The following is a 22,475-nucleotide window of genomic DNA, read 5'->3' on the forward strand; positions in this document are numbered from 1 at the left end:
TGTCCATTCATTTCCACCTTTGTGGTTCCTTTAGTCAACAATGGAAACTGTTTGTGTGAGATTGCTCAGAGTAAACAAGATTGCTTGGAAAATATATTGGCTTTGCTGCTTTTTCTTTTTTTTTCCCTTCACTTTATTTCCAAGGTCTGTCTGGGCCTATTGTGTGGATATCCACAAAGTTGTGGAAATAATTTAATAATTCAGACAATGCTGCTGCTCTCAGGGGAGATTGTGATTAGCTGTAGGGATCTTGTATTAAATAAGTGAGAAGAATGGTGAGTTGGCTGTGAATTTATTGTTTAGGAACATTATATAACAAGAACATGATGGTAAACGATTCATCAAATCCGCTTTGGTGTTGTAGACTGAGTTATGTCCCTTTAAAACCAGGGTTAGTCGATTTTTATTGTCTATAATAGAGCTTCAAATGGAACGAACACAGTTTGACTACATCCAGTGACTGCAACAAAATAATGGCTGCTTCTGTGTGAGGTTCTGTGAAATACTGTCATTTCTCAGACTTATTTGTGGTTGTTTACTGTTGTGACAGTAAATAAGACTTTATGGCCTGTGAATGGTCCCGTGATATATTGTTTCTGGAGTCTAAAAGTTAGATGCTGGGCTTGTGTGCTCCCTAAAGCTGTAACATCCTCCATGAGCCAGCACCACTGTTTACTCACGCAGTCTGTGTGTCCTGCTAAAAGCTTCTCACACCCCATAATACACACACACACTAAACACAAGTGTGTGTACACAGTTTAAGCACACACATTAATAACAGCTGTACTGCCATTCTTTGTCGAGTGCTTTTACAGACTAACGTTGACCTTGGTGTTTAATCTTCCTGCACAAATAGCCGTTGCTTGATGTGCAAGCAATTCTTTTGTCACTCTCAACCAACTGCCACGTTGTTTTGGGAGGAAAGACAGAGCCGAGTGTGTTTATTGTTGTTGTCCTATTGTTGTTTACGGACCCTGGCATTCTAAAATATCCTTGACCTTGGTTTAACATGTAATAAAAGATAAATGCATGTTACAACATCATGCTTATTTTAAATGTCTATCGGTTCCTCCCCCTCCTCCCCCATCCATCTGTTGCCTACATTACCAACTTCTACCAGAAGGTGTCGCTGCAGCTCGTTCTTTCTTTCGCTTCCTGTTTCATTCTTCTCCAACTGTTGACTCTCTTTCCAATAAGAAACAGATGGGAGACTTTTGCTGCAGGCAACAGCCAAATGGAACAAATTCTCATTACAGTGCCTGCGTGCTCTGTATTTCTCCCCACCTCCGACCCGTGCACCATTTTGCCATCTTATGTGTTCACTGCTTTAATCTAATGAAGATGTGTCATTTTAATAGGCCTGTCTAATTATTATGGTCGGACATTAAGATGTGAAATAATCAAGATACACGCCCAGTAAACAGTTTTTAATGTGATAAAATAGACTTATTCTGCCAGTATAATTATACTGATGATGACATAACTACAGGAGTACTATAATATTTAATATATGCTTTAGCTGCGCGATGCCGGTCTTAGTCTTTGCATGTGTTTTACGTTTGGTTCAGCTCTATTCTAATGAAGTGTAACAGTAGAGGCTTTGCTTTGTTGCACACTCCTTTCACTTTCCAATATCCTCGTTGTGTTTATACCCCAAATCCCACCTCTCCCTCTTACTCTCTTTCACGGACAAATCCCCAGCTCAGCCGAGGCTCCCAGGTCTGGAAGGCTAGCACTTTGAATGGAATATAAATGGCATCATTATGTAATATTCAATCTGTTGCTGCAGCAATATCCTATTCCACAGATAGCACCCTTCACCACCCACCCATATGCTCCGGACTTGCTGGTCCTGTTCTTTTCATAGAGAATATTAAAGAGTTATTAAATTAATCTGTGCTCACTGGTGCATGTTATTGCATTGCAAAGATTTGTGGGTCGAATGAAGCCGTTAGGGTGTACAGTAAGCTGATTTATTAAGGGTGCCAGGGCATCGGCAAATAGACCTGATAACCTGCTTTATTTTGCATAAGTGAATACTTTCACTCAAATCAATTTATGTTGCACCACAACTTTTGAAACACAAGTTGAGCTGTTTGCTGTATTTTTCTGTGTGGGAGTCTGACAGTGTTTAATGTTGTTTCTGTATGAAAGGTTAGCATTTCTGAAGATCTCTTTGATTTCATTCTTGTTGAAGTACTTTTTTTTCAGAGATTAGAACACTTTAGAAGACTTTAAAGCTAAATAGCAGCACGGAAGACGGAGCGCACGCAGGTCGTTTTCTTTTTTTAATTTCAATTGTCTTTCCAAACTTCTGGATCTCTAAATTAACATTTTTTTGCAAAATGTGTAAAGCGCTGAGCGAATCAGAAGGACACAGAGGGATGTGACGGGGGGCTGCTCAACAAGTGCACAGCCAGACATCTGTGTGTTCCCTCACCCCGACAGAATCGGCAGATTTAACACCCATTGAATCCACCCCAGATTCCTAACCTCATTTATCAGAGTGTATGCCAGCAGTGTAAACATTCAATCCAGCATGAGATTTCTGGTCTCCTTTGGGTCAACAGTTTAGCTGTTGCCTTTTTCCAAGCCTCCAGACAAAGTCTGCTTTCAATTATTTCTGCAAAATTGCTTTACAGGGTCCATGCATGATTAAATATTCATTATGTTAAACTAAGCACTTTCTTTGTATATAAATCCATATTAGATTTGGCTGGCAGGCTGCCTTAAGCCACATGAGAAGGATTTCTGGTGCACGAAGCCTTGGAACTCCTGAGCAATTCTTCTTAGTTTGTTTTTGTTCTGATGTAAATGAGACCTGTTGATATTTTCCTAGTGCTTAAGTCCTCCGTGCCAGGAACACACAGGACTTCTGGGTTTGCCTGGATATCATTTGGGTTTAAGTGGGCATGGGAAGAGTAAACCGGCGCGGCCGTCTGGTGGCATATGAGCCCTCCTGATCAATCCATAATAAGAGTGAACTCCATGCAGAATGATGGTCTGCAAACACTGCAAGTGTCTACAAATGACCTGCAGCTGTAGGAGGACGCCAGCCCTTCTCAGAGATGATCAGTTTCCCCGAAAACATTTCCTTAATATTGTCTTTTCCCAAGCAGAATTGACCTCTTTGATTGTACCAACGACCTCATGCAAAAACTCAAAAGTATTTGAAATTCTTCAGTGGATTCGGCAGGGCAGCCTAGCTTGAGCCCGTGTTTATTTGTTTTGCTGCTGCAGGAGGGATCAGGGTCATGTTGACTCAGAAGGTATTTGTTTTGTCTTCTGTTACAGACGTCATGAAGGGTTCTTACAGCAGATGGTCCAAAATGAGACAAACCTGAAGCAGCTGTGTGCTCATGTTTCCTCACAAACTGCTGCTATTCCTGCCAAGTAATATGTTTTATAATTTGCTACTGCGGTCCTCTATCTTATCTGGCTTTCTGAAAAATCTTTCTTCTCAAGGGAGGGGAGGTCAGTGGATGCCTTACAATCTTGCCTTTGGCGGTGCAACCTGTCCTGCTTGGAGGGAGTTGTGAGCGGCCGAGGAATGCGTATCATGGAATCATCCCGGCACAGGCTGTCCGCTGAAGGCAGCGCGGGTTTCTGTGAAACAACATCTGAAGGAAATGGAACATTTAATAGTAGAAGCTTCAGTTCTCTTGCCCCATCCTCGTGAGATGTGTGCCAGGCCCCGGGAGGAGGCAGTATGAGAGGTGTAGATCTACATGACAACCATGCTGCTTTTCTGGGTGGCCCCACATGCAAAACCTTATGGGGAGGGTGTAACTCTACGCTGTCCCTCCGTCTCGCTATGAATGAATATTATTGGAACTAAGAAGACAGACACGGTTCCGCTAAAAGTAGCATAAATAAACACTCAGTTCATATTACGCAGATAAGGACCTCCTGCTGCCTCACACGGGCCATTATTTCCTCTTTGATTGCTTCACTTGGTAGGTTTTCTGTGTAGTCTGGCTCTAGATTACACACCATTCCACTATTTCACTTTATATATGCACCCAGAGCCATGGCAGAGGTTATTATAAACAAACATGTACCAATGTTCCTTCTCCAGCATAATGAGCCGCACTGTTTCTTAATTAAATCACGATTGGACCGAGCTTGGTGTTCTGGCTGTGCAGGTTAGATATCAAGTTGTGGTTCACAAGGCCACCCACTCTGTGGTGAACAGAGCCCAGCTGACACACCTGATGTTTTATTCATGTTTTCATGGCCTCCGTCATTACGACCAACCTGATATTTTGAATGATTACATTACAAATATTTAAGTGGCACAAAGAAATGGTTAAAATAGTTGTGGGTGTAGTCAGAAGGCTGGAAACTTTAATATCAAATTTAAACTTTCAGAAATCCCCTCGTGGTCACCGTTCTACAAACTCTTCTGCACGTCAAGCATGAAACTGTACTTACAGGATATGTCGGGCAAATGGAAGGAAAAGGGCAAATGAAGAACAATGAAGGAACAAGAGCTGCTCCATTATGAAAATTAATCTAATGGCAGCTCTTTAAAGCTGAAGGCAGGCTTTGTTAATGGGGTCTGCAGTGTCAATTATCTTAATTGTTCCATTTACAGAATCTGCTGAAGGTTTCGGGGGCAGGCGCTGGAACTTGAGGGATGAGCTCAGTCACTCTGCTTAATTGTAATCATCAATAGATTTGTTAATAAATGTCAGGGCAGCCGTGAGGAGGATGAGGGTAACTGCAGGTCGTTTACTGCAGGTTGAGAGGTTTCCTTTAATGATGATGATGATGATGAGAGAAAATAGTCATAATTTAATGCTTCTGAGCTGATCAGGGGAGGACACAGCAGCATTATTTTGCGACCAGCCTTTTGTTTGTTTTACTGGTAAAGTAATTAAATATTCTGGGTGAACTCTCAGGTTTTAGTGTAACTTGTCCTTACTATAATTATGAAAATCAATTTGCTTGCAGCACGTGTTTGATTCGAGCCTCCTCTGCGCGATCGTGCTGATCACCAGAAGAGGAAGACAAATCGGCAGAGGAAGAGTTTATCGGTGCACCCTCCATGCCAGTGAGTGGTAACGCACACATTTGTTCCTTGGATCTGTGGAGTTAAACAAACCGCCATCTTCAAAGGCTGCGTCCTAACTACACACATTAAAGCCCAATCAGGGAAAGTTTCACATACGCTGGAGGAAGCCTGGATTATGGAGGAGAGCTGCTGCTGCTGGAGCCGTTGGGAGTTTATGATAACAGCACTTGTGCTACACAGAAACACGGAGCTAAAGATCCCAGAGCATGTTTCCAGGGTGCTGGTGTCTGTAAGAGCGGCTGTCCTGTTGTCTATTTCCGCCCACCCGAGCGTGACATGGGATTATCAACATGCAGAGTGAACGGTCCACGCGCCGCTCCCAGCCCACGCATTAGCAACGCCACTATCACAAGTGTGATTTCCACGTGAAGTTCGAATGCCGTCCCACATTGTCATTGGTAAACAGTTTTTATAATCCTGGTTAATCTGCCCGTTTTCTGTCCGTCAACCTCTTTGCAGCCTCGCTGAGGTTGTTATTGTCGGTCACCCTCCAGACTCATTAGAAAGCTTAAGCACAAATGTAGCAGCAGACCGATAATCACATGACCCCTGAGCCAAACTGAAGACACTCTTTTCAAATAAGCATTTGCAGAGTAGCAAATTTAATTCGGTACTTTATAATTAACCTTGGGAGGGAAACTTGTTAAAGTCTATTAAATCATCAAATGGGCTCAGGTGAAGCTTAACTCGATTATACAGCAGTAAAAAGAAACAATCTGTCGCGGTCTTTGAGGTGAGGAAATATTGTCGTTGGTGGGAGCCGAGCAGCTCTCCGTTTGAACCGTTAAATTGTGACTCACACATCGTTGCAATTAAACTCATCAGCGGAATACAGACTTTCTGGTTGAATTCACAATGTTAATTAGCCGGTTGGGATTTTTGAAAATAAGTTATTGCTCTGCTTTATCTGGTGCTGTGGGTGAGTGATTCTCATAAAGACTAGAGCCGTTCTCTCTGCCTTCCTATCATAGGCCGCGTGTGTGCTGAGCAAAATAATTGCAGGGAAGAGTGTAACTAATGATTTCCACAAAGCTGTGACATACAGTGCCTCGGTACTTAAAATGCAAATTCTCCCATTGTTTATTCATTCTCGATACATATTTGAATCTCAACTTTAAGCCCAGGTGTAGCGCCAGTTCATCTTCTTTCCCTGACAGAGGGATTACGGCTAATTTCACCTTTCATTTGTTTCAGTTAATTACATGTTCTTTAATGAACTTCTCCTTTTTCTCCCCCTCCCCAAATACAAAGAACTCAACATTTCCTGCATCTTCTCATTAATGACACTTTGACTCAACGGATAAACGTTCACAGCTGTGAATCAGCACGCAAACTTCCTCTAAGAGGAGGCTGTGGCGGGACTCCTAGCACCACTCGTGACCTTTGGAGCTGCCACCAGTGGCCAGCTGTGATTTATCAACATCTAATCTTTCCCCTGTGTTGAATCCAGCACATGTAGGGGAGCAGCCACTGACATTAAAACTCAATTAGCGGGGCCACTTTCTTAATAATACATCGCCTCGGTGGTTTGGCCCCACGTTGCTGCCCAGAGCGCCGATATTGTGCTGCGTCTCAGCATAACTGGGCTGTCATGGCCAGCAGCTAAAGGAGGGAAAACTTAGTGCTGTCTGTTCACAATTACAAATGCAAATGAAATAAAAACTAGTGTTGAAATATGCAAATTAAAGGGCCGATAATGTTGGATGACAGCGCTTTGACAGCCCCGTCTGCCAAATAATAGACCAATTTCACGCTAACACCAGTGGAATGGAGGCTGTTCTGAAATGTTCTGCTATTAAAAGAAATGAAAGGCCTGCCACGGTAGCCAGTAATAATACAGGAAACACAACATCCTTCAGCTGCGTAAGCTGCGATCCCTGTTCAGCTCAGAGAGGTGTTCTGCTCCGTTGTTTTTCTCAGAAGAAAGAAACAAGATGGTAAAATGAATTGTCCTTGAGGAATCACCTTGACTCTGTTCCCAGATTCCAGGCTTGGCAGGAAACAGTTGCAGTCATTAGCTATAAAAAATAAATACATTTGCTAGTGATTACTGTTTAGCGGCTTTTTTGTCACCACCAACCTGTACACGGAGGTCCTTGCCAACACAATGAAAGCCGAGTTTTTCTTTTTTTCTTCCAGAGAAAATATCGGAAGGCATTGTTAAGGGATAAGCGCTCTCAGCCAAAGTGGGTTGGATGTTTTCCTTGTGTTCTTGGCACAGATTCCAGTTTCTGCAGCTGTCAGTGGTGTGGGTTTGCTAAGACTCGCAGCCTGACGTTTTACTGGCTGCCTGTCTGTTTATGACAATGTTGAGACCAATCTGAATCCATCTACATGCGTCAAGACCTATTGAGCATGAATATTTATTCCAATTTAAGTGTTTTATTTCCCTTTAAGCTTTCAGCTCGTTAGCCAGTGCAGATCTATGAGCTATGCTTATACACAACTAGAAAATAATTTGCAAATCATAGCCCAATCTTTAGATCTACTGTAAGATTAATGCAAATCATCTTAATCCACTTCTTTATGGTACTAATTAATTCATGCAGTCCTTCGTCTATATGCAGCTCTAAACTCAACAATATTAGTCACAACTGCACAAAGATATATTTAATCTCATTAGTCCATATCATTTATGGTTCTTTTAGGATCAAACAGCTTAAATGACCCATTTTATTGACAAATATCAGTCTTCTGGCTGATATGAGGATTTTGGATTGTGGACATGACCGTGTTCTTACGTGACTGTTTTTCTTAACAGCAGCTTTTTAAAACAATTGAGTGCATATGAACCAATGCAACCCCATAAGGGAGTGGTGATTCACAGCTGGCTGGAGTTTATCAGCTTTGGTTATGTCTGTTATAATGTCGTCAGAACTATTTTTCTAGAGATAGATGTTATATTATTGAAATTCTATTTCCAGAGTCATTTTAACAGCAGCAACAGCCAAAGGAGTCAGAGCTGCATTCATATTTACTCTGTATACAGATAATTTGGCGCTGCCTTTTGCATCCAATTCCGTACCAAACTATATCATCAGTCTGTACTGAAGGCAGACATAGGTCACGATGATCCGCTATTCCGCTATAATGGATCGTACTACATGGGGAAATGTTTACTGGGTTTCCATTCATGCTGCTGAATAAGTAAAGGTACCTGCGATTTTGTGATGTTCTGAGTCCCGACTAAGAACCAAACATGGCAGTCTGAGACCAGTATGGCTTCCTCTGCAAACTGTGGCCAGTTAAATGAGAGGGAATCCAGCAGAGAGGTGGTTTGAGGGGTTTGCTGATGGGCGGATAATGTCACTTGATGTGACTGCTGTCAGACATTTATTGCTCGCCTGGTTAACCATTCAGAGCTTCCATTAGCGAAGTCGCCCGTGGGTTGCCAGGAACCAAAACCAAGCAGAAAACCACCTTGCTACTCTATTTCCTGAGTTTTAATGTCCTCCCTTGTGCACGGGCGGGCCTGTCGGCTGATGTTCTCTGTCCCGCTCAGAAGGACGCTAATGTCCAGGCCTCCCACTCATGTTCATCTCCTGTTATCAAATATCGGATGAACTGAGTCATGTGTGAGTGGGACTACGCACAGACTGCCACAAGGGCTGTCCAAGGGGCTTTTCAAAGGAGATGTAATCGCTTTCCTTTAAGTCGAACTCGCACTAGTTACAAGAAAATACCCCAACTAATCTCCTTTTGTGCACACGTTTTCTTTGGGGAAGCTTCGTTTGACAAAGCTGACATTGTTTCCTGGAAGGACACCGTCGCCTCATTCTGGCAGCTGACAGGCAAATGCTTTCAAATGTTACTCGTTGATAATAACATTGAGGAATAATACTTGGAAGAGAAAGAGAGCGAAATATGTAATCACGCCATGACTAAAATGACTACAACAGTCACTCCAACTCTGAGCAAACGTTGCAGCGTTTAAGACAAGGACTAGTTGGTTGGTCTGAGTATGTGGGGAACCCAAGATATCGAACATTCACATTTCACTTTTGCTCCATTGCTATTATCAAACGAATACCCTCTGGTGTCATACGCTCTTATCATGTTTTATTACATGATTCCTGTGTGTTTTATATCCATAATTGACGTTTTCTGCCGTAGCAATAGAGTTAGGGCCGTCGTCCTTGACCAGAAGGTGGCAGTGCTAACCACAAAAGATGCTTCTTTCTGTGGCCATATTGAGCCCCACAACACACCTCCCCCACCCTGGCCTGGTAATATCCATATTAAAAATACACATCTTTACACAGTTAAATCTGTTCATCAGCTGTTTCTGGTTTCAGGCTACTTTTATCACCTCAGCTTTCATTTAAAGCCTGGGTGCTGATGTGAGGGGTTAGCTTTATATTTACCCTTTGGACATGGATGTAGTCTTGTGTTATTATATTACTGAGAATGAATAGTGACCATCAAAGGTTCTAAACACTGAGGAATGGCTCAGTTGCTAATTCACAGGAATTAGTTTTGCTTGATTTTCAATCAGACGAGCTGCTACAGTGCATAGCTGCAGTAGCCCGTGTTTCTCTGGCCTGTCTGGGACCTGGTGTGAGGGGTACCGGCCTTATTGCCCTGCCGGTGTTCCCTCACTGTTATTCTAATGCTAGTCAAACATTATTTTGAAAGGTTTAACTCAATAGTGGCAGTGTTCAGGCTGGTAGTGTAAATATTAGCAGAGCACACAGAGAAGCAGGAGTTGCTGTGTGTGTATCTGTGTGCTCAGTGTCATCTGTCTGGCAGCTATGTCTACACACTGCACAGCCACAACTATAAAGTGAGTGGACACACACAGAGAAAAAGGAAGGGAATTTCTGATTCGGGCCTTTGACCAAGAAGGACGGACCCCTTTTCTGTTACTGATTTGTAAAGTTTACGTTCGCTGTTGGTTTCATTTCAGACATGTTGTGATAGAGGTTGGACCATCCCATCGTCCTCCCCTCCACTTTGTTTTAGCTTTTTTTGCAAGCTGGGTTTGCTTTATTTCCCTAAAAGTCACATGGCAGCCTAAACAAAATCGCCGTTTTAGACAGCAGCCCCTGCAAAACCTGGTCGAGATGGAGCCGAACAGGTTCACTGGCCATCAGTTCATCAGCAGAGTCAAGGACTGGTATAAGCAGGGAACTGTTTGTTCTCTGGTGGTTTACCAGGACAAACATTCAAACTTGCTTTGTTTACACATGCGTGGCGAGACGTTTGTTCAGTCAATTCAAAGATCAGCTGTTAAAAGAAGTGTTTTACTTTGAAACACTACAGTCATTACCCTCTTGTCAGTGCTTGTTCTAGAGTAAATACAATAAAGTAAGTCATTACAAACGTTTCCGAGCAGAGAATTTTTCAAATGTAGTTTAGAAGAGGCCTCATCTATATTATTCTATTTATTATACACATGTTTGATTTATCTGGACACCACGTGGACGTACTTGAATGTGCTTGATTTGACCTTGACCGTGTTAGATTAGAAGAACTTCTGGTGCCAAAAACTTAGCTGTTCACTTTCACCTCCAAAGATTCAAAGGGGCAGCTGTGAAAATGTTTGCGGTTTGATCTCGGGAGAAATTGGCTGGAAGTACATGTGTCTTCAGCTGGTTGAGAAGCTTTCTCCAGATATAGTGTTTGTTTTGGCGCAGGCACAAAACGGCAAATCTAAGTGGCGGGACAGGCGAGGAAACAAACAGGCTAATATTGACTATAGATTTGCTTTTGTTATGGGCCATATGTGCCTGCTGTTCATACCAAAGATGCCAAACGTGATGCAGCTCGAGCAGAAATCTTCTATTGATCACCAAACCTGAATTCTAACGAGGCTTTTTTGATTAGTAAAAGACCTGTAAATGTGTTTTGTTTTTATTTTTGAAGAAAAGTGCTAGCTGATGTGCTGTTCAGTAGTTATTGCAGCCCATCATATTTGAATACAGACGCTAATGAGGCTCCTGCAGCCTGAGGCCTTTAAATGAAATACAAAGACTCCTGTTTGGACCCCTCTTGTACATGTAACCTGGGTCATTGGGATTCACAAGCTGCCCCCTTACGGTGAGGTGACAATCAACGGGAGCAGAACCTTATTCATGTAAACTCGCATGAAAAATTAATTTCTGCATTTATTCTGCCCCGAGGCTGCGCAGATGTCAGCCTGCTTGCTCTGAGGGGCTTTACCTGTCAGTTTCTGAGGCTTCACTTGTATCCCAGAGGAAGCCTTTCTGCTCTAAATCTGTGCTGACATGCTGGTTTTCAGACATTTAGAAATTCCAACAGGTCGGTTGAAAGGAACTATAACATGGGAGGCTTGTTCCCTTTTGCTATAGACAGACTTTGTCCCGTTTGCTGGATGTGTGAGGGATGTTTTGCACGCTGTCACTCCGTGTGCCACGTGTATGTGGTCTACAGAGGATGCCAGGCATTGAGGCATGGCCTTGGGCTCATTCTCATGCAGGCCCATGGTGTGGGGCTGAGGCTAAGAGATAATTGCTTCTCGGAGGAGTGGATGGCCTTGGAGTATTCTCCATCTACCGGTGCCAGCCACCAAGCTGTCCATCACACAGACCTCATGACTGGCACTCTCTGAGGAGAAACAAAGGCTATCAATGCTGCACGTGCACAGCTGCTGCACAACTCTACCCGGTTGACTTAAACATAACTTGCTTGCACAGGCATATACATTAGAGCACTATCCCAGGTTTTTCCACCTTGTTTCCCATTATCCTCCTCTCATTCTCTCTTCCCTGTGTTTTCTAATCTCACTTCACACCTGCTGTCTCTGACACACACACGATGCCCCTGAGAATGAAGCTTGAGCGAAGGGCTGAAGCTCGGTGTGGGAGGTGGTGAGAGGAAGACGATTGAGTCTGTTCTACAGCAGACCTCCCTGTGGCTTTAGTTGGGCTCCAAAGATAAAGTGTATCCACCCACAGGGCAGCAGAGCCACTTCTGGAGGGCCGGTATTTAAAGGCATCGCTCGTCTGAATTTTATACAGCCCTGACTTTGTTTAAATATACCCATGCATAAGAATTTTGGTGCAGTGAGCTGAATTATTTTATTACAATTTTTCAAGATTGGTCCTATGCCCCATAAGTGGACCAAACGTAAATGTGGGTGGAAAATAATGTCAGCCTTGGCAAACGGGCTGTCCCATATAAATCTGTACACTTCAGCATTGTTTATCACAATTTTTAACACCATTAAAACATAATTCAAAGCACATAGGCATGTATGTAAGATGTCAGCGTTCTATTCCTGGTGGATTGGAGTGAAGTTTCACGAGAAGGATTGATGCCCCTTCACGAGGGTGTGGCTCTAATGACAGGTAAACTTGTGCATGCTCAGCATAGTCAGATTTACGAGCCATCAAGCTTCTGTATCCCAGCACTGACAACAGATATGAATATAAGGACACTTCAGGGACACTGTATTACGCTGGAATTTGAGGCTCCCCCCAGCAGCGTCTAATGTGATGGTGCTGTTTGACAAGGAGTTGCTGTGGTGGTACCTTCTTACTGTCAGATTGGGCCAGCTTTTAACATAAAAAGACAGATTTTTTTTGAAGGATTTAGCTTTCTATAAACAATGTAATTATCCTACAGAGATTAATGTATTTGATGATTTAAGTGATTGGCACCATCCTACATTTATCCCAGTTTATTCAGAATTGAAGTTCCCTCAGCAGTTAATCCTGACCAAATGATATAAGTTTCTACTCATCAGAAGGTAAAAATGTGTTTACTGTAAATTCTAGGTATTTACCTATTTAGCCATTATATGATCATGTTCCTCATGTTCCTATATTTGTTGAGTCTGTAAAAATAATTGCTGTAACTCTGAGTAAATGAGTTATAAATGTAGTGGCTGCATATTTCAGACCATTCTGTTTTGCATTCACCCATCACTGGCATTGAAAAGCATTTTGTGAGTGTTCCATAATCCATTGTGCTTCTCGGAATACATGGAACAGCTTTCTGCTAAAGGTCATGTAGATGTGCACTGAACAAATAGTGCCGGAGAGAAGCTTTCCTACAGAAACACACTATATTGGAGAAAACAGACATTTCCTTTAATAATACTGCCTTTTTATCGTTAATATTCCTATATATACATCTCCCCTTCTCATAGTTTTGTTATCTAAAATAATTTGATGTATGTATTTCTTCCAGTTATGGTTTACGGTGAATTGCTGCATCCACATCCAGCAGGTTTTTGTGGCCATCCTGCAGCTGAGAATAGAACTGATATTTAGGTCTTTGGGCTCAGGTGTACATTCAGCACTCGCTGTCTTTAAGAGCAGACACTCAGGTCTATCTGAGCTGGAGGCTTGATCGATACAACGGCCCTTGTCTTTTTATTCTGCCCTGCTCCATCCAGGACAGAGCCATTAAGGAGCACTCTGCCTGTCATCTGGATGAATTTTTCTTTCCTGCATCGCTCTGACAGGTGAGGATTTGTTCTCTTGCTGAGAAAATTGGTTTGAATCGTATTCCTATTTTCCCCTGGATGAGTTCCCGTAAGCACGCTCTGTTAAACCCAGCACTGCAGTTAAACTCTGGTTTAATTATAATGCTGCAAATAACTACACACATGAGCGGCATTGGTGACGGTTCTATCTATAGCTGTCTGATCAGACTGTTGATAGACGGATGTCTTTTTTCCCCAGTTAAAAATAGAAGCGCTCTGCGTCTATTTGAACATTAACACAAAGTGGAAGAATTGAAATCCTACAGAGAGATAAGAAATATTAAATCCAGACGGCTCCTCAAAAGGTGGCCATTTCACAGCACGTATTTTGGTGCAGTTTGATGCTCAGTCTCATCCAGAATCATCTAAAGTTACCATGTGGCTGCAGCAGGCAGGAAAGGCCCCTGACCTCCAGGAGCACAACAGGCTGCCCTCTGACTCTTCACTGCTTGGGCTCTCTATTGTCAGAGCTCTTAAGCACAGTGGCCACTATGTTTCCATCTTTTCAGAAAGCGGTGGAACAACAAGCAGAGAAATCACTGGACATTACTGGACTTCTATGTTTTTATTTATAGATCTAAAAAATTTCAATGGCAAGGAGGCATTGTACATGTTCTTGTACTTTGGCTGCACTTTTGTGCTTTTAAATGTGCCTTATAAATAAAGATGATTTAATAAGTATGCCTTCCCTGTTTCATCAAGGCTATTGGGCAGTAGTAGTTTATTCATTATTTTACCACAAAGTAATTGAAAGTCTGTTTACATTCAAGTAAACATATTACCAAAAGGTCATTTACAAACTTTCAGGCCTTTCATTATTAGGCTGCCTTTTACAGGCTGGACCTACAAGGCAGATTTATTGGACCGTTAGTGACCAGTCAGTAGTCATTAATTACAAGGCAAACTGAGCTGGCACTTGGTGAATGGAATAAAAAGCTCTTGTAAAGTAGACAGCTACAAATTTCCCTGATAGCACGGGCATTCATTATTTAGCTGGATATACTGCCAACGCAGCAGTGATAAGAACAGCAGATTGTAGCAGTGGTGGAGGCTGTTGTTTTTAAAGTGTAATAAATGGCAGAGGTCTAGTCTGTAATGTATCCAGTCCTGTGTACGCTGGACCAGTCCAAACGTGTAACGTCTGTGGACGGGTTTTGTGAGCATTTAAAACTTTCACCACTGGAGGAAATTGCACCCCATATTTCCTAGTGGGCTACTGTCAATATCTAATTGCTTATATTATGTACCAATTTCTACTCCAACCCCCACCCCCATTTTCACTGCTTTCCCCAAGCTAATCACAGCTTGCCACATCCTTTTGGGGTCAGTGGATTGTTGGGCCGGCAGCAGGAGTCGTCCGCAGGTTCTAAAAACGGATGTGACAGGCCTATTAAAATGAGCGATCTCTTCTGCCCCGCTCTCTCCCGCTGCTGTAGCTAGAACGGTACTAAGCTGTCTTCCCCGGGGCACGTGTGACAGCAGCAGGGCACACAGAGCCTGCAAGATAAGGTTACGGTGGCACATAGCTGGCATTGTGGCAGCTTTCAGAAGCATCCTCAGATGAGATTTTCACTTTTGTGGAGCGACGAGGAACCTTAGCCTTGAAACCTAGAAGCCATGTGCACTGGATGTTATTTCACTTTAGCAACTTGTGCACAGTTAACTTTTTTGTGTAATAAATAAGTAACTCCTACAAATGTATGCCAATGTTTTTATGAATAATAACCACAACGCATGTATGAAAATTAAAATTCAATTGTTTGATTTCATATTCATATTTTTCTCTAATGCTGTCTAGATTTTTTTTAAAGTTGTTAATCATTATTTGAGATTCCGATTTAAAACATTAACGTGATACCATTTCTAAAAATAAATAAAAATGTACTTCTTCGATGGTCTCCCTGATGTCTGTCACATACTCGCGGTTTATAATATTCTGCTTCAACACCTTGGTCCTTGTTTGAATTGTAAATTTGTTGGCATGAAGCGAGGAGGGAGCTGCTGCTCCAGAATTATCTATTCTGTTGGAAGGGCTGCCAGAATGTGTGAGGAGGTCTTCCTCCGAGGGCAGCTGCTTGGAGTCGCTGTCTCCTGCAATCCAGCCTGATCAATGGCTCGCTCAATGATGAGCCAACTTCCTCGTTTACTGAGAGGCAAAGAGGCCAGGTGAAAGAGGAGCGCTTTCCACCACCTTCTTTATGAATATGTGATCAAAGATCTGCAGTTTACATAGTTATAGTCTTTCATTTGTCACCCGCACAGGTCCATTTTATGTTGCTTAATGGGTATCATTATGTGAGCACTCAAAGCTGTCTTGGTGCAGGGACATAGAACATTTGTGAGGAGGGAACGCTGCTGCGGAGAGACATTTGTGTTTTGAGCACAGCAGGCTGATCTCTTCTACGGTTGGTCAATAAACACTCATGAGATTTGTCTTAACCTGGAACACTTGCTGATATAGCCGACTTTGATCGGTTCATGTTCAGCCATTACCATTGTTGTAAAATCCAGAATTGTTATCCAAATCCCTTTTAAAGTTGGAAATTATACATGGCTACCGTACTTAGCATTGCTAATGAATTTGTTATGCTGTTGACAGGCTGTGTAATGATTTAATGTGATTTTAATATTTACCCATTAAACCAAAGCCTGGTTAAAGATTTATTTACAATGTCTTGGAGGATCTCATCCTAATCATTTATACTGTGTAATGTAATTTTACTGGGGGTGATGCATGTAACTACTATATGTTTTATGACTTTAGTGAATCTCATGAATTCAAATCGCTAATGTTGCTAAAAGCAAACCTTACAGAATGAGAAGCGTTTGTGGATGGTGTTGGATGGCCTTTGCTCTGATTGGACCCTAACATTTTGCCTTGAATTTGTGCAGGGGTGCAGAGTAGCCAGCAAATGCCATCATCCGAACATACTGAAACATTTTTGGGGATTACCTGTACAGGTCGACACAGGGACAAACGGGAGGAGCTGAGAGAGAACAAATGTTGCCAGACTCCGTGGGGTGGTTATAGATCAAGGAAGGTGATGGAAGGTAAAATACCATGAAAAAGCCTTTAGTTACAGATTACAAAGGCAGCATTTTTCATTTCCTGTTCTTTATTCCATAACGGGACGTTTCTGGAAATACCAGGTGAGAAGCTTGCCACACATGCGTCGCATTTGTGTCAGAGATTTAACGTCTGCCTGATGGACCGAGTGGAAATGGTGCAGAAAGAAATGGAATTGAGTGGAGAAAATGGCTGCTGCCATATGCTGGAGCATTGTCCATTTCACAGTTGTGTGCTTTTGCTGACTAGATTGTTTGCAAGTGTTTTCATCTGCGAGGCGTCCAAGTGGAAACAAAGATGTACGTGCAGCTTGTTAAAGCTTGTGAAATAATTTTCATCATACATTAGCATCCATGCTTCCAGACAGGGGCCCTGTGGTTGCTGAACATTTGAACCAAGAATGTATGTATTTGCTCAGAGTACTGATGCTCTAAGAAAGGGAGAGTTTTTAGTCAGAAGCATTTTACTGGAACAGTGACAGTGAGGTCTAGTCCCTTTGTGTGGTGCTCAACACTCTGCTTTCACCCCCTGCAGGTGATAGGTGTGTGTGTGTGTGTGTGTGTGTGTGTGTGTGTGTTTGCCTGCTGCTCTGAGCTCTGCTGTTACTTCCCCAGGGCATTGTGAGCTTGCCAAACAATTACTTGCTTTTATGGTGCAAGAGTCATGGCTGCTGCTGTGTTTCAGGTGCTAGATTTGGCAGTCAGGAACCAAGCGTGAACAAAAGCCATGCGTGGAGCAAAGCGTGGCGTTGTTCCCCCTCAGACGACACAAAGATGTTAAATCTACACGTTGCACAGAAGATGAAGCGTGATTTGACAGAGAAGATGACTGACAGGTGTGTTGAGGGTGGTGCCTCCACACAGATGGGACATCACTGTTAATACGTTTTAATGTAGTTTCTGTTTTTTATTGCACAACCCTTCCACAGTCTATTACTCCTTTAGCTTTTATGGTTGAGGGAAGGTATCTATTATTATTTTAGGGTCTCCAAAGAAGATGGAGCAAAAGGAAAGATGAAAATAAGTCAATTATTTTAATTGTTCTCATGAGCACAATGAGGCAAAATAGCTACAGTGTTGTGATGTGCTTTATTGTCAGTAAAAGTTAATTAATCTGCCTCTGTGCTGTTTGTACTCTGTCCCTGGTCTCTCCCCATCTCATTATAAATTAATATTCCTTAAGTTTGTTCTATGTGGACCCTCTGTGTGGAGATTGTTCCGTGTCTCCTTAAAAAAAAAAATCAACCCTGAAGATTCCAGTTTAATTCAGAATTGACAGTCCAATCTCTTCCTCCCTTCCCATAGGCCAGCAGCACATACGTGTGCAGCGGGTATGCCACAGATGGCTTGGTGCCCTACACATGGAGGCCGCCATCTGTTTGCTGAAGCTTGTTTGCCACAGCTATCTGAACAGTCTGCAGCCATTTCAATCTGTTCCACCACAGGTAGGTACCAGTGGGAGGGCTGCCATCACACTACACACACTCTTATTATTTCCTGCCTTCCAATCCATCTTATTTTAGCTTCATTTGTCTAAGACCACCATCTTTTCTTTTCGTCATTATCCATTTCATCCAGGTTTGGTCCCTCTTTACTTTTACACAATACGGTCTTTTAACCATTCAAATATTAATAGGCGCCCTCATGGGATGAGCCAGACTGGAATCATTCACGAGACCGGCTGTCCTTGGGATCTTTCACTATAAATATCAGTGGTACTGCAGATTTAAGCAGTACTTATGTCTTTATAGATGAGCTAATTGACAGCATCATGACTTGATTGGTTGAAGATATTCTTTGATTACAAACCACACCGTGTGGAATTTCTGGACAGGGAAGTTCAAATTCAGTCATAGGGGCTCGGATTAAGGAGCTATTCCCTCGCTGTTAAATCCTCCTGTCCTGCCTCCTTGGCTGCTCCCCTTCTGCTTGTTGCTAAAGCTGTCAGAAGGTGGGACCACAGGGAACCTGAGCTTGGTATTTATAGTGCCCCTGTGCTGTAAGTGATAGATGTCACCTTCACGCTAGTGGGCTCCAAACACCCTGTCCCATTAACAAGCTGTAAAGTGCTGTGGATGCATACAGAAGGGACCTGAAGAGGTGTAGGGAAAGTGGACGTTGGTGTGGAGTAATGAGGAGAAATACCACTCACCACTGTGGTGTTTGGAATGACTGACAGTGAAAAACAGATTGTTTCCAATAGATGAGGAAAAATTGCTTTTTTTTTATTGTCCTCTTTTCAATCTATTCAAAAATAAGACATCCGACGCTACATGATGGATGAGATAATGGAGAGTGTGTAAGAGCCCAGTGTGTGATCAGTGATCACATGGTCTGACCCACAGGCAAAACCCATTTAGAGACAAAATGATGGCCCAGTAATCACCCCACATTGTTTTACCATTAGAATATTTGACCATTACAGTGTGTCCTGCTTCAAGGAAATTGTTGGCGGATGTCAGAGTGGTGGCAAAGACAGCCGAGCAAACCTCTGAATACCAAAACGCTGGAGTCACAGGAGTGACAGACAAGTGGTACAGCCTGAACACAAGCAGGTATTATTCATTTGGGCAATTGTGTAACTTTTTCATCCTGGAAAGAGAGAGACAATCCTGTAAAACAAAACCTTTTTTTTAATCGAATTTATTTTCATTCGCTGCATTTTTGAGGCGTTTCAGAGTGAAGTGTCTCAGTAGTGTTGCCACAAAACAGCATGAATGACATAATAAATAAATAATTTATTTTTCTTTGTCATGCAGAGTTTTGTGTCGTGTGTGTGTCATGAGTGTGAACACGGCCGTGCACATTTGTGAGGCTTGTAAATGTGTGTACATGAGTCACACAGAGGCTGGTCTGGAGTCGACAAGTGTCATTAAGTCCAGCTGCTGGGGGAGGGGGAGGGGGGGCGCTCTGCTGTCATGTGGGGCAGAGGGGCAGACTTCTGAAGTGACACAGCCAGTTGGGGATGGTGAAGTTGGCTGTCAAGCAGTTGGCCATACTTAAAACTAGGATGTCCCCATTGGTGAGCCGTTTTTCAGCACCCGCGCGCCCACCTGTTGTTTCCTCTGCTCATTTTGACCACCTATTTTCCCTCCTCGAGAGCATGGCAGTTCTAGTCATAGGCCCGTAGCCCGCACCTAAAAGGGGACACGACGTGACCATGGCGTGTTTGCTTAGATTAGATTTGCATTGTCAGATGTTTTGTGCTTGGCCCGGCGCAGAGTATTTACACCTCTATATATAGCATGCAGGCTCCACCACAGGTCGTAGACAGTTCCAGTTTATTTAGCCAGCTTTAGCACACACCGCCATACCAACATGTACATTGTAAATGGTGCCAGAGCTAAAAATGCAGATTAAGCCTCTTTTTTGCTACTCGGTGACATGCACTATGAAGTACACACAAGTTTTTACAACCACTATTTTGAGAATAACGAGGGGCAGGGTGGTGCTAATTGAAACGAGTACTCCTGCGGCTTTCCGTGAATCTGTTTGTGTCTATCAGCAGCGAAATGCAGCTGGCCTACATGTATCACACATAATGTACACTCATACAGCAGGAGTCAGGTTTGCTCTGGGTGTGAAAATACGATACGCCACACTGGATAGATTCTTCATAGCTGTGTGATTATTCAGAGGCTCTGCAGCTATGTGTGGCCTCTTCTGTCCAAACCATCTTATTAGCAGTGTCGTTCTCATAGCTACTATACCTGCCTGTTAAATCACAGCAGCCAACCTCTTATATTTATTTAATTTGCACACTAATCGTATAATAGCTAACTCATCGGTATCGGAAATAAGACGTGACTGGCATTAGTCATGTCTTCTATTGTAGATGCAGTTTAAGAAGCCTTAAAATATGATAATAAGATTATTGATTAATAGGTCTCTATGCTAGTGTGCTGGGGGCCTTTTGGGAAAACTTTGCAGACTCCAAAACCATGTACAAGTTCTACAGAATTCAAGAGTCCTGTCCTGCTTTTGTGCTTTTTTTCTAGTTTTTTTAAAAAACAATTTTCTCTTATTTTATTTGCAATGTGGCTTTTAAAAGACATTTGCATATCATGGCACATATTTGTAAGTTGTTGTGCTTCTTTACTATTTTGGAAGCAGAAATCGGCAGGAATTTGTAATGTATTCTACATTATGCGCCTCCTAACAGAGACATATGGCTCTGGATGCAAGAGCTGGAGATTTCAGGCTAACACCAGCAGTTATCTCCAACGAGGACTGTGGGATGTGTGCACAGGCTCTCTGAGCTGGCCAGGTGGCTCTTTGGAAGATAGTGCCAAAAGATGAAACCACCTCAGTGTCAGCATTTTAATTTGATCTGCCATGTGCACATATGTCTTTAAGGTCTGTGGGGAGTCTCTTAGCCATTGATGTGCTTTGCCAACGGCCTGCAGTCATACAGGTTAGCACTGCAGGCTAATCTGTAGCGAGTTGTTTCCAAAAGTCTGCGCCAAGTTGATGGCAGCATGAGTGATCTCTTCTCCTCTGATCCACGGCCCTTGGATGCCCGCTGTGTGCCAACTATTCAGCTCCTTTGTAATAGTTGCCAACATGCCCAGGCGGAAGAGGAGGTGCAAACAGGATGTGAGAGGCAACGGTCTTCTAGATAGAAGATCTGTGCGTACAGATAATCTGAGACAGGGGGCGGTAATCATCCTCCTACTTCACTGGAAATGAGAGATTGTTGTTGCTTTTGTTAGACTTTAGTTTCAAAAATGTGTCTGGAATCAATTAAACCAGGATCTTTATGATGAATTATGACTGATAAATATGGTCATATTGAAAAGATACTTGTATATCTGTACATTATCATTTAAATTTGTCATCATGCCATTTACCAGTGACGTGTCCATGACTGATGCAGGATTTAGTAGCAAGGCCTCCACAGGTGCACATATCACCAACTGATAGTAAAAGATAACCTAGAGGAAAGGATTTCAAAAACAGCCCCTTTGCTCCGTATTAAACCTGAAAACATTGTCAGAGGGAGTCATGCCAGTGAAACAGCATCTTATGTATCTATTCAGTGTCAGAACAATTCCACCATTAGAGCGCTGGAGAGCCTTTGAGGGTGCTCCACTGACAATGGAGTCCCCGCACCCCCTTTCTCCTCCATTCCATAGCCTGCCCACATTAACTCTCCAGCGCATTCAGCTGTGATTAGAAAAGCCTCTCTGCTTCCAGAGTTTGCAATCATTTGACCATAATGAATTCCAATCACTCTCTCCTCCTACCCTCTGCTCCCACTTGACAGTTAGGAGGAGGAGAGTGCAGAATGGAGAGACGGAGAGTACGAGGCATTCATCGACACAAGTGTTCTTCAAGAGAATCATTCGCAGAAAATTAAGCTTGAAAAAAAGACTGAATGAACGTAGAGAACCCCCCCCCACCGAAATTCATATAAATGCAAAAATGTAGTTTAAAGATGTGATGTGCTAACAAAAGACCTTGTGTCTTTAAATGAACAATAGAAGCAATACAATGTCAAACATAATGCTACACACTTGCTGATAAGTCTTCAGCTAATAAAAGAGCAAATGTTGGCAGATTGAAGCTAAAATTAGATGGCGGCTCAAGCATTGGTAAACCTTGAACCAGGAGCAGAATATTTTCTCATACACATAAATATCCATTACCCTTAAAGATGTTAAAATCCATGGTCAAACCGGTCTTTAAAGCATGTTTAAAGTTAAAGCATGTAGATAATAGCAGTAATATCTCTGTGCTATTAACAGTATAGTGAAAATTTGCCTCTAGATGTAAAACCATCTGTTATTTACTGGCCTAAAGACCTTGCCCAAGACATCAAATATACCAGCAAATTCAGATACAACACAAAATTAATAAAGAGTTTAAATGTTTAAAGTC

General features: G+C 42.6%; 1 long non-coding RNA gene across 1 annotated transcript in view; it reads left to right on the top strand.

Moving 5' to 3' along the window:
• The window catches only part of LOC105417269 (uncharacterized), a 50,298-nt gene that overhangs the window by 1,611 nt on the left and 26,212 nt on the right, over window positions 1–22,475 (top strand). The window contains exons 2-3 of the long non-coding RNA XR_003890421.1: window positions 17,281–17,431; window positions 17,901–18,040. This is a non-coding gene — a long non-coding RNA (uncharacterized lncRNA). The remainder of the gene's footprint in view (window positions 1–17,280; window positions 17,432–17,900; window positions 18,041–22,475) is intronic.

This window comes from Takifugu rubripes, chromosome 13 (assembly GCF_901000725.2).
Source record: "Takifugu rubripes chromosome 13, fTakRub1.2, whole genome shotgun sequence".
Classification (NCBI taxonomy): Eukaryota; Metazoa; Chordata; class Actinopteri; order Tetraodontiformes; family Tetraodontidae; genus Takifugu; species Takifugu rubripes.